The sequence below is a fragment of the Oreochromis niloticus genome, linkage group LG22 (assembly GCF_001858045.2).
Source record: "Oreochromis niloticus isolate F11D_XX linkage group LG22, O_niloticus_UMD_NMBU, whole genome shotgun sequence".
Classification (NCBI taxonomy): Eukaryota; Metazoa; Chordata; class Actinopteri; order Cichliformes; family Cichlidae; genus Oreochromis; species Oreochromis niloticus.
In genome coordinates, this window is record NC_031985.2 from 17779727 (window position 1) to 17792608 (window position 12882).

The 12882-nt window shown below is 41.7% G+C and overlaps 2 long non-coding RNA genes across 2 annotated transcripts in view; one reads left to right on the plus strand and one right to left on the minus strand.

The window, feature by feature from the left end:
- Positions 1-12404, plus strand: LOC100699769 (uncharacterized). The gene is made up of 4 exons (XR_134869.5): positions 1-331; positions 2181-2235; positions 4587-4862; positions 10536-12404. It is a non-coding gene; the product is annotated as an uncharacterized LOC100699769 (long non-coding RNA).
- Positions 4875-12882, minus strand: part of LOC102082886 (uncharacterized) — a 27846-nt gene continuing 19838 nt past the window's right edge. Inside the window, exon 3 of the long non-coding RNA XR_266805.2 lies at positions 4875-6223. This is a non-coding gene — a long non-coding RNA (uncharacterized LOC102082886). The remainder of the gene's footprint in view (positions 6224-12882) is intronic.

The window sequence follows — 12882 nt, forward strand, 5'->3', positions numbered from 1 at the left end:
TTGGAGACAACGGTGCTGGAGATGTAGCCATCCTGGCGGACAGCCCCAACTCCCCCGTGTGCCGCGGGGAGGACCGGGGCTGTGGATGTAGAGGGAAGCCATCTGACGACATGTGAGTGGAGAGAAAAAAAATAAAGAGGACCCGTAAAATTTTTAAAAATGGACGGGGCCGGTGGGACGTCACGATGCGCCGTCGCCACAAAGCTCTGTACGCCGCTCATGAACGCGCTCATTTGGCTCCCAGCATGCCGCACGTCCGGAGAGACCAGCGCTTACCAGGAGCTCAGCTGAACCCAGTGCAACACACCCTGCTGCACTCGTGTAGGAGAAAGTAAGAACCGTGTTTTGTATAATAAGTGATTTGTGTGTGTGCGTGTGTGTGTGTGTGGCGCCACGACTCGGGGTTAAAAAAAAAAGCTGCAGGAGACTGAGGGCTTTAAGGGTACAACATGCTGATGTGTTTGTCCCCATTGTGCATGAAGTGAGGACTTGTAAGGCGCAGCAAAGCTCTGAGATTTTCTTCAAGTGAGGCTTTTTGTTTCCGGACCAGACTAAAGATGCGCGGGCGATGCGCAGCATCAGCATCTGAGATAAAGGCTCCAACGATCGTACGATGGCAGCAGCGCAGACGTGTAGTTTCACTTGTGGCTGCAAACACTTTTGTTTGGCACCAGAAGGCACATGTGTGCACAAATCTGACCACAGGAGTGAGAAACAGACCCACAGCTTCAGCGCTGAGTTTAGCGGGTTTTTCTTGACTTACGGTCGGTCGCAGGTGATCTGTTTTCGATAAGTTTTCTCTCTCGTTTGTTGGTATAAAATTTAATGTTGCACACTCAGGATTAATGGTCACTGAAATCCCTTTTCCCTCTCCCCTCCCTCTGTTTAGCCCACCTTTGTCTAAAAGGTGACTCTTTGGTAGCAGAGGGTTGGTGTGTACTGACGCAAACGAAGCAACATTAAATTTACTTTTTGGATTATTCCGTTTTTCCACTGATGCTGACCTTGGACCAGCCATATGCTGTGTTGTTATTGTGCATAAGTTCACGTTGCGTCATTTTCAAGAGTTCACAGACTGGAGGGACATAAGTTCTCCTCTAACTGATCTAATATATAATCATAATGTGGTAGTGAGGGTCTAACACCGGCCTGTGTTGGTGATGGTGTTGGAGTGGCCTCGGGCGCCACAGCCTTTTGCAGCCTTGTGTTGTTTGGCCTGTTTGCTGTCAGCCGATTACGCACTGGAAAGGCTAAGCAGGGAAGCAAGCATGAAAAAAGGCCAAGGTGATTACTGTACGTGAACCCAGCAGCACTCCTGCAGGGCTTCATGTAGCCCGGAATTATACAGCCCGGTGCCAGCATAGCGCTCTGCCTGGAGAGCTCTTACATAACGCCCGCTTAATCTGTGTGAGAGGGAATCAGACTTCATGTGTGTGTTTGGACTTTTTAACATCTGACTGACATTGAAATGTTACGCGCAGCTCCTCCAAAAAGATGCTCCCTCATTTGGAGCTCATTCTAGATCCTCTCTTCAATAAAAACTGATTTGATTGCAAAAGAAACACGCGCAAAGGATCCATTTGCTGTCTTCTAGTTCATTACTGAGGCCCAGAACAGCACAGTTCACATGTGCACATGTACAGCAAAGGACCAGGTGGTAGTGATGGTGGTCCTGCAACATAAGAAACACGAACCGGCATATAGGTGTCAATATGACTCAGCAGTTAAACTGAACAGGTGAATCCAGGTGCACAAGCAAGCGTTCACTGACCTCCTCCCACACGTTACATTCACGTCGTGTCCCGGAGACGGAAGTGGATCACAAGTGAGAAGTCAGCTGATGCACAAGTGGATAAGTTGCTAATTTGAAGTGGGACCGCTGCAACACCTCAGGAGCGTCGCCGGTGCAGAGTCAGTGAAGCTGCAGGTGCGGCTGAACGACTGCGCACCACATACACACACACACACACACACACACACACACTGGCCCAGTTTGTGGCTGTCAGGAGCCGAGTAGGCAGATTTCCCACCTAGAGTGCTTTCCAGGGATTTTCCAACGACAGAGTGAGGAGAGGGATCCCATTCACGTGGTGGAATTGAGTTCAAAGTCAGCCCGTTATTATTACATTTGTCGTAGTTTTATTCAAATAACTGATTTTCTTTAACATTTTTTTCTGCAGGGACTCACATTTAAAAGCAACAGAAAGGAAGTCCAGGCTCTTCTCCAACCTCCAGGTGAATATAAATGATTCCACCATCTTCACTTCCCGATGACTCTGCAGGGGATTTAAACTGGATTACAGTTTAAGAAAAATGTTAAAAACACGTCTGTTTATCTTCTTCAACAACACCTAAACGAAAAATCCGCAGCAGCAGCAACGCGCCGACTCTTGGAAATTAAAAAACAAAACAAACAATCTTTAGGAAAGCTCAAATTTTCATCATTTACAACCTTTTATGGTCCCAGAAATCTGTTAAAGCAGAACATTTTATACAGCATCGCCGCCAAGTTACCTCTAACAGAAACTCCAGTGTAATTTCCCTTCAGAGACAGAAAACCTATTTGAATGTAACTCTCTCTTTTAGCCTCTTTAAACGCTGCATCAGCCCATGCGCTGCCTACATAGACAGTAAGTGAACACATAGCCTATTAAAATATTTACTAAATTATAGTTAATTATAGTCCAGCTGCTTAAAATCATAAACCCTGTGTGGATATCTTTAATTAACACCTAACATAGAAATCTAAACAATACACTTGAAATTAAAATATTAAAATTTTAAAATAGAGTTAATTTATCAAAAAATAGATAGTAAAAATAATTCTTCCTCTCTATCAGGTGACACGTAAATGATTTTGTCACCGGTGTTACTACAGACAGAAATCCGACATACACAGTGCAGCTAACAAGGAAGTGGAATATTACGATTATTCAGACTTCACACACACACACACACACACAGCAGATGGGGGAGAAAATGAATCACAATCAGGGTGTTTAAACCTAAAATAAAACCACGCTGTTTAGGTGTGAGAACCTCGAAGTGGTGTTAACACGTCACGGCCTCCACAGTATGATCTCCACCAGTGGATGCCTCTGGCAAAAAAAAAAAAAAATCCCAAACTTCTCTTAATTTACTGGAAATCTCTCGGCAAGCAGGGGCAAAATAAAATGTAAAGCATGTTTATTTTTATTTTAATAAAAAACCTCGGCAAATAAACACCCTGTTTGCTCTGCGCTTTGTGTGTTTTGCGGACTGTGATGTGAGGACGGGAGCTGTGGCCTATTTTCACGATCTTGTATCAAAGAACATCTTCCCCATAATGGCGTGTCTGAGTGTGCATGCGTGTGTGTGCGTGTGTGTGTGTTAATTAGGCATCACACCTCGCTGCTAACGCATTAATTGAAAGCCAGCGATGCCTGTGACGTCATCCTCGCTTTCTCGCTAAAAGCCAATTAAAAAAAAACCACACACACAACAAAGAGTTCATGAAAAAATATTGAAAACCTTGTTTTCTTTTTTTAATTTACAGTGTAATGTTAAAAAGAGATGCGATGTTATGAATTTGGATGATTATGTGACTATTCTATTATTTCACAAAATGATCTAGAAATATAGGAATGAGTAATTATTCAAATGATGACAGCAAAACTCCATAAATAAATAAATCAGTGGAGGATGTCACACACAGGCTGTATCTGCTATTATTTTAAATAATACAAAACGTGGAGTCTGATGTTAATGGTTCCAAATAATAATTAAATAAAGACCACACATTCAACAGTGCCTTTAGATTTTTTTCCCTTATATTTCTTAAGCCTTTAACCTTCTTGTAAAGCTTTTTGTTTGTTTGTTCTATAGCTGGTAGATTGCAGATATTTACATAAGACTGAAGCGATTTCTCACTTCTTTTAAACAAAAGTCACCAGGAAATATTTGAAGGCTGTGGAAGTTTGCATTAGTAATATTTTAGTAATGTTCAGCCACAGTTTTGGATTTTAACACCAGCTTTAAAATGCCAAAAATTGCCTTCTTTCACAATAATGAATACCCATTTAAGGATTACAATAATTCCATGTAAGACTTTACACACCTTTGTGTTTACCTGCTGTAAGACAAACAAATATGCTTATTTTTCTCCGGATTTCCCTTTAGGACCCTATGAAAGATATTTGTGTGTACGACTCCCCTCAGTGCTATTTTTACATCCTGCTTCCGTCTCCCTCGTAAAGACTTTTACTGTTGTTGTCTTTAGCTCACTGGATGCCCGGCTGTAACGCTTTGTGTTGAATTCCTCAAAGAATATGCTCACATTTCAGTCATATAAAAAACACTTAATAGCTCGGAAAATGCGCTTTCCCAGCAGAATCCCCTGTGAATCTTTAGTCATGCTTTGTTTTTCATATCGTTTTACTGAGGTGTTTTTAACACCATGTGATCAATTAACACTCCAGATATATGACTATTATTATCATTATTTCCACCTCTGGAATGTGTGCGGAGCAGCAGGCGGAGGAAATTAGCTTTGTCTTGCTGAATTAGCTCTTTAATGCATTTTCCCCTGTCGCTGTTTGTCCTCACAGGTGTATGAGAGGTTGTGTGTGTGTGTGTGTGTGTGTCTGTCTGTCTGCACGTTGCTGGAGGAGAGCGGTGTCCGCAGGCCTGAGGGGTTGTCTGTTATCTTTGGTTATCTAGCTGTATGAGTGACGTACATTCTTCATAAAGCTAGATAACCGAAAGTAACAAGAATCCCATTACACGCCTGCACGGGAAAAAGGAAACAACAGAAATGAGACATAAAGAAGCAGCACGGGAGGACGGGAGGTGGACAAAAGATCCTGCTAAGCGATGACGTGAAGGTATGATGCTGTGTTACATAAGGGCTAACGAGAAGGGGGGGGTGTGAGGGTGGTGTTGTGTCTCGTGGAGGATCTGGAGGCAAAAAAGACAATAAGTGTTTGATTTGCACAAAATGCCTCAGATCTGCTTGTTGTCAATACAAACCATAGTAATAGTACAGTGGTGGGTGTAGCCTGTGCTGCTGCGGTTGTTCTCGTGCTGGTCGGTGAGAGGATTGTGAGTGAGTGCGTGGATACTCTCGTTCTGTAGCTCCGACTGACATTCAGGAATGAGTGCAACATTTAGGTTTCTCTTGTCCTTGCCAAATGTGAACTTGAAGTCACAGTGAACTGTAAAATGACTCATTAGCCCCAAAAATGGCAAAACAATCTCACAGATTTACGTCCATAATGAACTTTTCCTCTAGGAAAGTAAAAGATCTTAGTTGGTGTTCCTCAAGTTTAGGAAGTCCAAAGCAATTGAGATCAATTTAAATGTATTCAGTCTCTGCACGAAATTATTTTGCAAACTCTTTCCAAACAGCTGATGCTCACGCTTCAGGACAAGCCACTTTTCAGGGTTAGTTTCACCTTTTCAGATAGCCTCATTATCTCAAATCTTTTTTTGGCAAATCCCAAACTGCTAATTACGGGTCCGCAGTAATACAGCAGCAGTTTTGTCTTCTTTTTTCCACTCGATCAGAAGTCAGATCCAGTCGAGTTTCTTGTGAAATCAAGTTTCTTCGCCAGGTGGTGTAAGAGATTTTGTCTGTGAGAACAAAATCAGCAATTCAATTCAATAATCTACAGTTATTTAAAAAAAAATAAGCAAATTTTAGACCATAAGACTTTTTAAAAACCCTAAAACACAAACAATTGTTCAGCTCGGGTAGCTGAATTTGCTCAGCTGTACCAGATAATCTGCACAAATGTGGTGTTTGTGTCGCAGTGGTCATAGTAGAGGTGTTGGATTCACACACACCTGCCAGGCTGGGTTAGATCCCTGCAACACCAGCTGCATGTGACACCCTGGGAGGAGAACATGTTGGTATCTCCCAATCACCCTCCCATAATGGCCTTTTTCATTTATTCAGCGTGTATTTTTTGAACATGAATACAGAAACTAATCTCCAGCCGAGAGATTCAGACTCATCAGTGTTTGGCTTCATTTCTCTTTTTTAATAGTTTGGATGATTCATTTCATAAAGGCTGATAATGTAATTGCAGCCCTTCTGGGGTTTTAGAGAGCTCGTCCTATAGAGGCAGCGGCTGTGGCGAGAGAGGTGACACAAAACAAAGACCACCTTGAGAGGCAATTAGCGGCACTTTGCCATCATTTGGATCATTTCCACTCCAGTTGATGCCACTCTGCAGCTGATCTTCTGCAAAAAGAAAGAAATGGTCACAAACAAGGCAGCAGTGAGGAAAGATGATGTGTGTGTATGCGCGCGCATGCCTCATCCCACCTTTGGTGCAACTCTGTCGAAATACTTCATAGAAATCTTTAAAGCCACGTGTACAGCAGCTCCTCTCAAACCTCTTACGCTCCATCGCGACTTCATTAATGTAACAAAGCACAAAGCGTGTTTATCTGGGCCTCGTCAGCAGTGATTATGAGGCTGCTGGGGAAGATTCTCTTTACTGAGCCGATCCTGAAATGTCCGAGTTTGTTGGCATCTGCACACGGAAAACCGATTTTTTCCCAGCTTTGGGTATCTGTGGCCTAATGAAGCAGCTTATATTCTCTATTTTTGGTTGACCGCACTGTACTTTCTCCACTTTCTCCACCACGCTCCGTCTTACTTTTGTAACCCCCCCACCCAAAACAGCACCCCTCCACTTCCCCCCTCTTCATTTAATTTTATTCTTTGTGGTTTTTCCCAGCTTCGATTCTCAGATGGTTGGTTCTGATTTGTATGTATTTGCATAATGAATGTCATTTGCATGCTCAGGGGCAGACCATACCATGAGAACGGCTGTGTTGTTTGTGTGTGTGTGTGTGTGTTCATGCATGGGCACATGTGTGCTGTGTATATTAAGCACATGTAAATGACACGTTTTTTTTTCTTCTCTTTAACGAGCAGACCAACACAGGGTGTTGTGTTTGGCGTCCACACTGTACAAACACTTTATTCTTCCTCTGTGATGTGAGTGCGCGTCTTTGTGCGTCCATGTGTGGGAGAATTGCTCCTCTATGTGCGCTGCGTGTAGGGCAGCTATCTGCCGATCATGCCTCTTTCTCCCTCCCTACCTCTCTTGGTAACCGTTCAGCAATGCACCGACTACAAGAGTGAAAATAAGAGACTCCCTCTTCAATCCCATAATCCTCCTCTTCTCCGACCCCTCCCGTGCCAGTTTGTCCTCCTCTTCCACACGGCAAGTCACAGTCCTGCCACCATCTTAGGTGTTAGGACTGGCACAAAATGGCAGCTGAGCGGTGAACAGCCAGCGCTGCACCTTCCCCCCACTTCATGTTGGTCGCGATCGTTTCCGCGCCATTGGTCGCCTCAAGACAGTGTTAATTACTGCCAGTGTGTTAATTGTAGAGATCGCCCCAAGAGACATGCAGGAAGGGATGAGATAGGAGGAAAGCGCGCTGCCCGTGGCTTTTGAGTGTCGACAAGCTGGCATTTTTAGGGGCAGCTGCGGTTCCCGCTTCGCTTTTTCGCCGTGCCCGTCGTCACGCTGCAGACCGACCATTTTGCGGAAAACTCTTAGGACTGCTTTGCTTCGGCAACATTAAATTAAAATATAACAGCGCTTTTTTTTTTTTTTTTTGATTACAAAGAGTTATCATTTGCACCAGTGGTGGTATTTCTGCATGTGGAACATCCACGTGGTTTTTATGCCGCGTGCACGTGCAGACAGCTTCATTTGATGACGTGAAGAAGAAGAAAGAAAAACAAAAAACACCTACATGCTCCCTCACACCCTCGAGGAGCCATAATTAGCAACACAGCATTCTTCATAAATCTCACACTTAACAGTTTTCACACATGTGCAGCACATTTCCTATTTGGCTCACAGACGAAAACACGCTCCTTGTGGAAATTAAGACCTCAAAACCTTAAACGACACGTCACATCGCAATTTGTCCGGGTTTGATGAAAGGTCATGCTGTCTTTTCTGGCTTCACGAAGATGCATTATGATGCCAACCATTGGGTTTTGACAGGATCTGAGAAATATCTCAACCTTCAGACAAGCATTTAACCCCTGTGGTGTGAAAGCCTGACAAGAAATGGTGTTGCTGCACAGATTATTGGACACATTAATTGAAGAAACATGCAAATTAACCTAAATAACAGACATAAATAACCCAAAATATCACCTCTGTTTTGTTCATTTGTTGTTCGCAAATGAAGCTCTCAGATTACATTCATATTAGCTCCTCTGGTTTGTTTGGTTTTTAGCATTATGAGCATACAATCCATCAGCTGGTGTGTAGCCACATGAATTATTTGACAGTTCCATTAACTTACATTGATTTCTAAAAAAGAAGGGAGCTCTAGCATTTGAGATTTTATTAAAAAACACACTTAATTACCTTGAATTTGCATCAAAATGTGGTGCTTTTCAGTAAGATTATGCAATGTTAGTCTTATGTTTTACGTTTTTCGGGGGGTTTGCAAGTATGCTTTGATCACCAGTATTTGCTTCTAAAGAGGTCACATACTGAAGTGTGAACATGTGAACAATCCCTTAATTTGGAGTCAAGAGGGGTTCACGGGACAGTGTAAATTCATTCAAATAGTTTAACACGAATTTAAATCACTGCCTCCCATGTGGTATTTCTACCCAATCACTGAGCCCGCAACTCTATAGCTACAGCTGGCAGGAAAGAATAAAGCTCCTATATGTTGAAAACTGTAGTGGGTGAGAAAAAAAATCAGAGGAGGGGGAGTGAAGTCGGATTGGGTGTGGGGGGCAGACAGACGAGGAGAGGGGAGCCTGCGACAGTGAGATCTCAATAGTGAGAGGCCTTCTTTGTGTTTCTGTGTAAGGTTTATTTTGGGGGGCGCAGGGGGCACGAAGAAAGGAGGGGAAGAGAAGAGGGTGGGGATCCTATCCTGGGCCCTCAGACAAGCGGCACATTGTCCTCCCCAATGTGTGGCGGCACTTGTGGCGTAACGCCATTATTTAGGCCAGTGGAGGGAACGGGGGTCTGGAGACCAGCTTAACCAAAACGCCAATTAGAGCCGGATCGTCCTGATTAATGGACGAGGGAGATTGGTAAACAATGCCGGCCATTGTTACCGTAACCCCCCTCCTACAAACCCATACCCTTTTGGTTTCTTTCACACAGCAAACCCTCCATCCCCATTGCCTCTGACACACACACACACACACACACACATATATACTGTCATGCCAGTGCTCAAAGGGCCATTAGCATGCTGTTCTTGTTTGTTTGTTTGTTTCACAGCCTCAATGTAAAGTTTGGCTTGATCATCACATCATACACAAGTATTAACCTTCCCGTGCATTTGTTTAGATGCTGCTACTCAATAAGATGAAGAAGGGACACCAAACTTAACGATTAAACAACTGCAGATGTGATTTTTTTTTAACATAAACCGAAAAAATATTAAACATACGGATCAAATGTTACTAAAAAGGTCGCCTCAGCGTCACTAAAATCTCATGTTGACTATACGCTAAGTGCTGGAAACGAGGCTCCTCTCTTCAAAAGCGGCGCTGGGCTCATATGTTAATGACACACAACGCGATGCTCGGCTCTGCATTTCAATACGTCCTACTTTATTGTTTTTTTTTAAGCATATGCACTGAATAATTAGCCACCACATACTCCAATCAGGGGCATGCCAATGTGGGGTTGCCATGACGACCTCATCAGTTCCCCCCACCCCCCATACACACACACACACACACACACACACACACACACACACTCCACCACTACCCCCATCATTCTCCACCTTCTCAAGCCACCACCACTCCTCCTCCTCTCTGGCTACAAACAGGACAGAGAAAAATAAAGCGTGGGAAAAAAAACACTTTGTGGGGTGAAACAAAGATGGTGGGATGATGGAGGAAAGGAAAGGAAAGGAAAGGAAAGGAAAGGAAAGGAGATGTTGTGTTCCTGATTGGAACAGCAGCTTGTGTTTAGCTTGATTGTTTTGGAGTTTGGGTGTTTTGGGGGTTGCAGGGAATTTTTCTTGTCTTGTTCTTCTTGTGTGTGTGTGTTCCTTCTGCTATCATTGTACTATCTATGAGCGGTGATTGGGAGCTTACAGTATAGCGTAGAAGGCGATACAGTAACGCTGAGCTCTGTGATAATTAATGTCAAGCTTAGCTCAGAGCCCTACAAATGCTCGAGTCTCTGCACATGATCTGATCCTGAAAATCTGCCTTCAGCTTCTCCAGATCAACAACATCTCCAGCATCACAAAATGTGTAGAAAAATGGACACATTTCTTAATAAACAGATGTTTTTTTACCAATTTTCTTTAAAACAATTTAGTTTCTGAAGTAATAAGGGGCCTAGAACACACTTAACTAACTAGAACACAGTTAAATCTGAGCAATTGGTGGTAAAAATATTAAGTTTCTCCTGTTATGACAACAGAAACTTATGAACACCTATATATATATATGTTTTTATCCTTACTTATACTGATGTGTACATCATTACTGGGCTATTTCTAACGTCCTCTCCATCTCTTCTTTTAAGGCTTCAAATCTGCCTCTCATTGGGAGACACCGACTAAAAGACTGAGTCAGTGATGAAGCCCGTTTCACACAGGACTACAACATCATCAACCACCGCTGTTAACCTGTAGAAAGCAAACACAGTAACAACTTCTGTCAGCGGACAACCTGACAGTGGACGGTTAAAACTGCCTGGGCTTGTTAAAGGACGCAGAGGTCCCCGTGCGCCCGGGAACATCGTTATCAGTCTGACGACAGAGAGAAACAAGAAGACAGATGACTCTGAATGAAGTAAACAAACAGACTCTTGAATACTGTGAGGCGGAAACTCAGATTGAAGGACGCTACAGTGGACTGTGTGTGTGTGTGTGTGTGTGTGTTTAGAGGGGCTCTGCGCATCTGTTCAGGAAACATCTGCGCTAGATTTTAATGTAGGTCACAGCTTAGATTATTCCCTCTCACACACACAAACACACCAAAATAAATCCATCGCCTCATCACTGAGATTTATGTACATTTCTGATAATTAGAGAAAAAGGAAAAATACAAACAAAAACTAGTAAATATGAAATAGTATAATTATTAGTAGTTATGCTAGCAATTTATCCCTCTTTAGATGAGGATTTTAACATTAGAATAGAATTTAAATTTCTTTCTTCTCATTATTGTCTTTTTTTTTTAACCTTAAAATAAATTTGTCTCATGTAAAACTCTGTTTCAATCAAACTGTCGACAATCAGTTTGGCTGGATTACTTGAAACAAGCTAAATTTGATATTTTAGTGCAATGACAAATGTTTTTTATTTTACCTGGGCTGCAAGCATCAAGTAAGTTCTTTGACATTTATGTCCATCAACATTACGTCTAATAAGTAAGTAATGTTTATTTAAAAAGCGCCTCTCACAGACACGTGGGTACAAAGCGTTAAACACAAATTAGAGTAAAATAAACAACAGTCACAACAACAGTGTGCACGCATTTTTAACAGTATCATTTGGTGAGTGTATATGAGTGTTTTTTATGCTTCTGTTTATGACGGGGTTTCTCAAAAATGTTTAAAACACACTAAATAATTTGGATTGAAGCTCTTGTTCACTGTACACTCCTTATGTTAGCATTAAAAAAAGTGTGTTTTTTTATGTACAAAAAGGGACTGTGGGGTTGGCGCTACCTCAGTAATCTATTATTAATCTTTAAATTGCACTCTGATTATGATGCACACTTTTAAAATCAAGGTAGTTATTATCGCAGCAGGAGGTATTTTGTCCAATCAAAACGACTTAATGTTTACTTTTTATCTATGCAAAAGAAAGCGAGTAGGTGGCGTTAGATTTGCATTATTTGTGGAAGTGTTGTGCACACGAGTACTGATGCTATATTTGCACAATAGCACATAATGTACGCGTTTAGTTTGAGTGAGATGAGCCCTATATGAGCACAGGTGCAATGTGTGTGGCCGGATGTTGCTGAAAAGCATTTTTTGTTCTTTTTGTCAGTCGGGGTAGAAACAATTAGTGGGAGATGTGTGGCGTTCAGTAATTGCACTGTCAGTCTCAAGACACTGAAATCTGCGTTTGTTAAACATTTCATTTGAGTCAAATCAGCTTTTATGACAATCTGATACGACTGCTCAACTGCACTGGATACTGTTTTGTTTTAATGTGGAGAATTTGAGAGAATTTGTGCAATATGTTGTGTGTATGCAGCAAAAAACTGTATTAGAAGGAGTAATGTGGATGACTGTAACATTATGCACTATAAACTACTGTCTCAGGAGTTTTGGAAGCTTATTTTGCACTTGAGCTACTTTGTACTATGCAACTGTTTCTAAATATAATCAATAAAAGTATCCATGTTTACAGTGAGACAAAAACATGGACTATATGTGGGTTTTCTTTAGCTATGTTGCAATTAATGTGTGCTAGAATGGCAATCATAAAGCAATAATGATCAATGTTAACAATGTCTATAACTTATATAAACTCATGCAAACACTAATCTTGCAATCCCACAACATTTGAAATGGTGTTTTCTGAGACGATTTGATATCAGGAGGTACCTAATAAGACTCAACAGTATGACTGAGACTGGTCTAAAAAGTGTAAATTAAATGTAAATTTACAGTTTTTAGTTATGCATCTTAAAATTTTAAAACTTCTAGATAATGACTTAAAAAAAACCTAAATTATCTATCTTCATTTATTTCTTTATTAATTTTTAATTTGAAGATTCAAACTGTCTCCGTTCTTTGAATTATTGGGGTTTAGAAATGATGCAACTAAACAAATACTACTATTATTACTAAACTGTAGCGAGTTGGTGAATGCTTAAACTTACGGTAAAAAATACGTTTTCAAGAATCTGTCAAT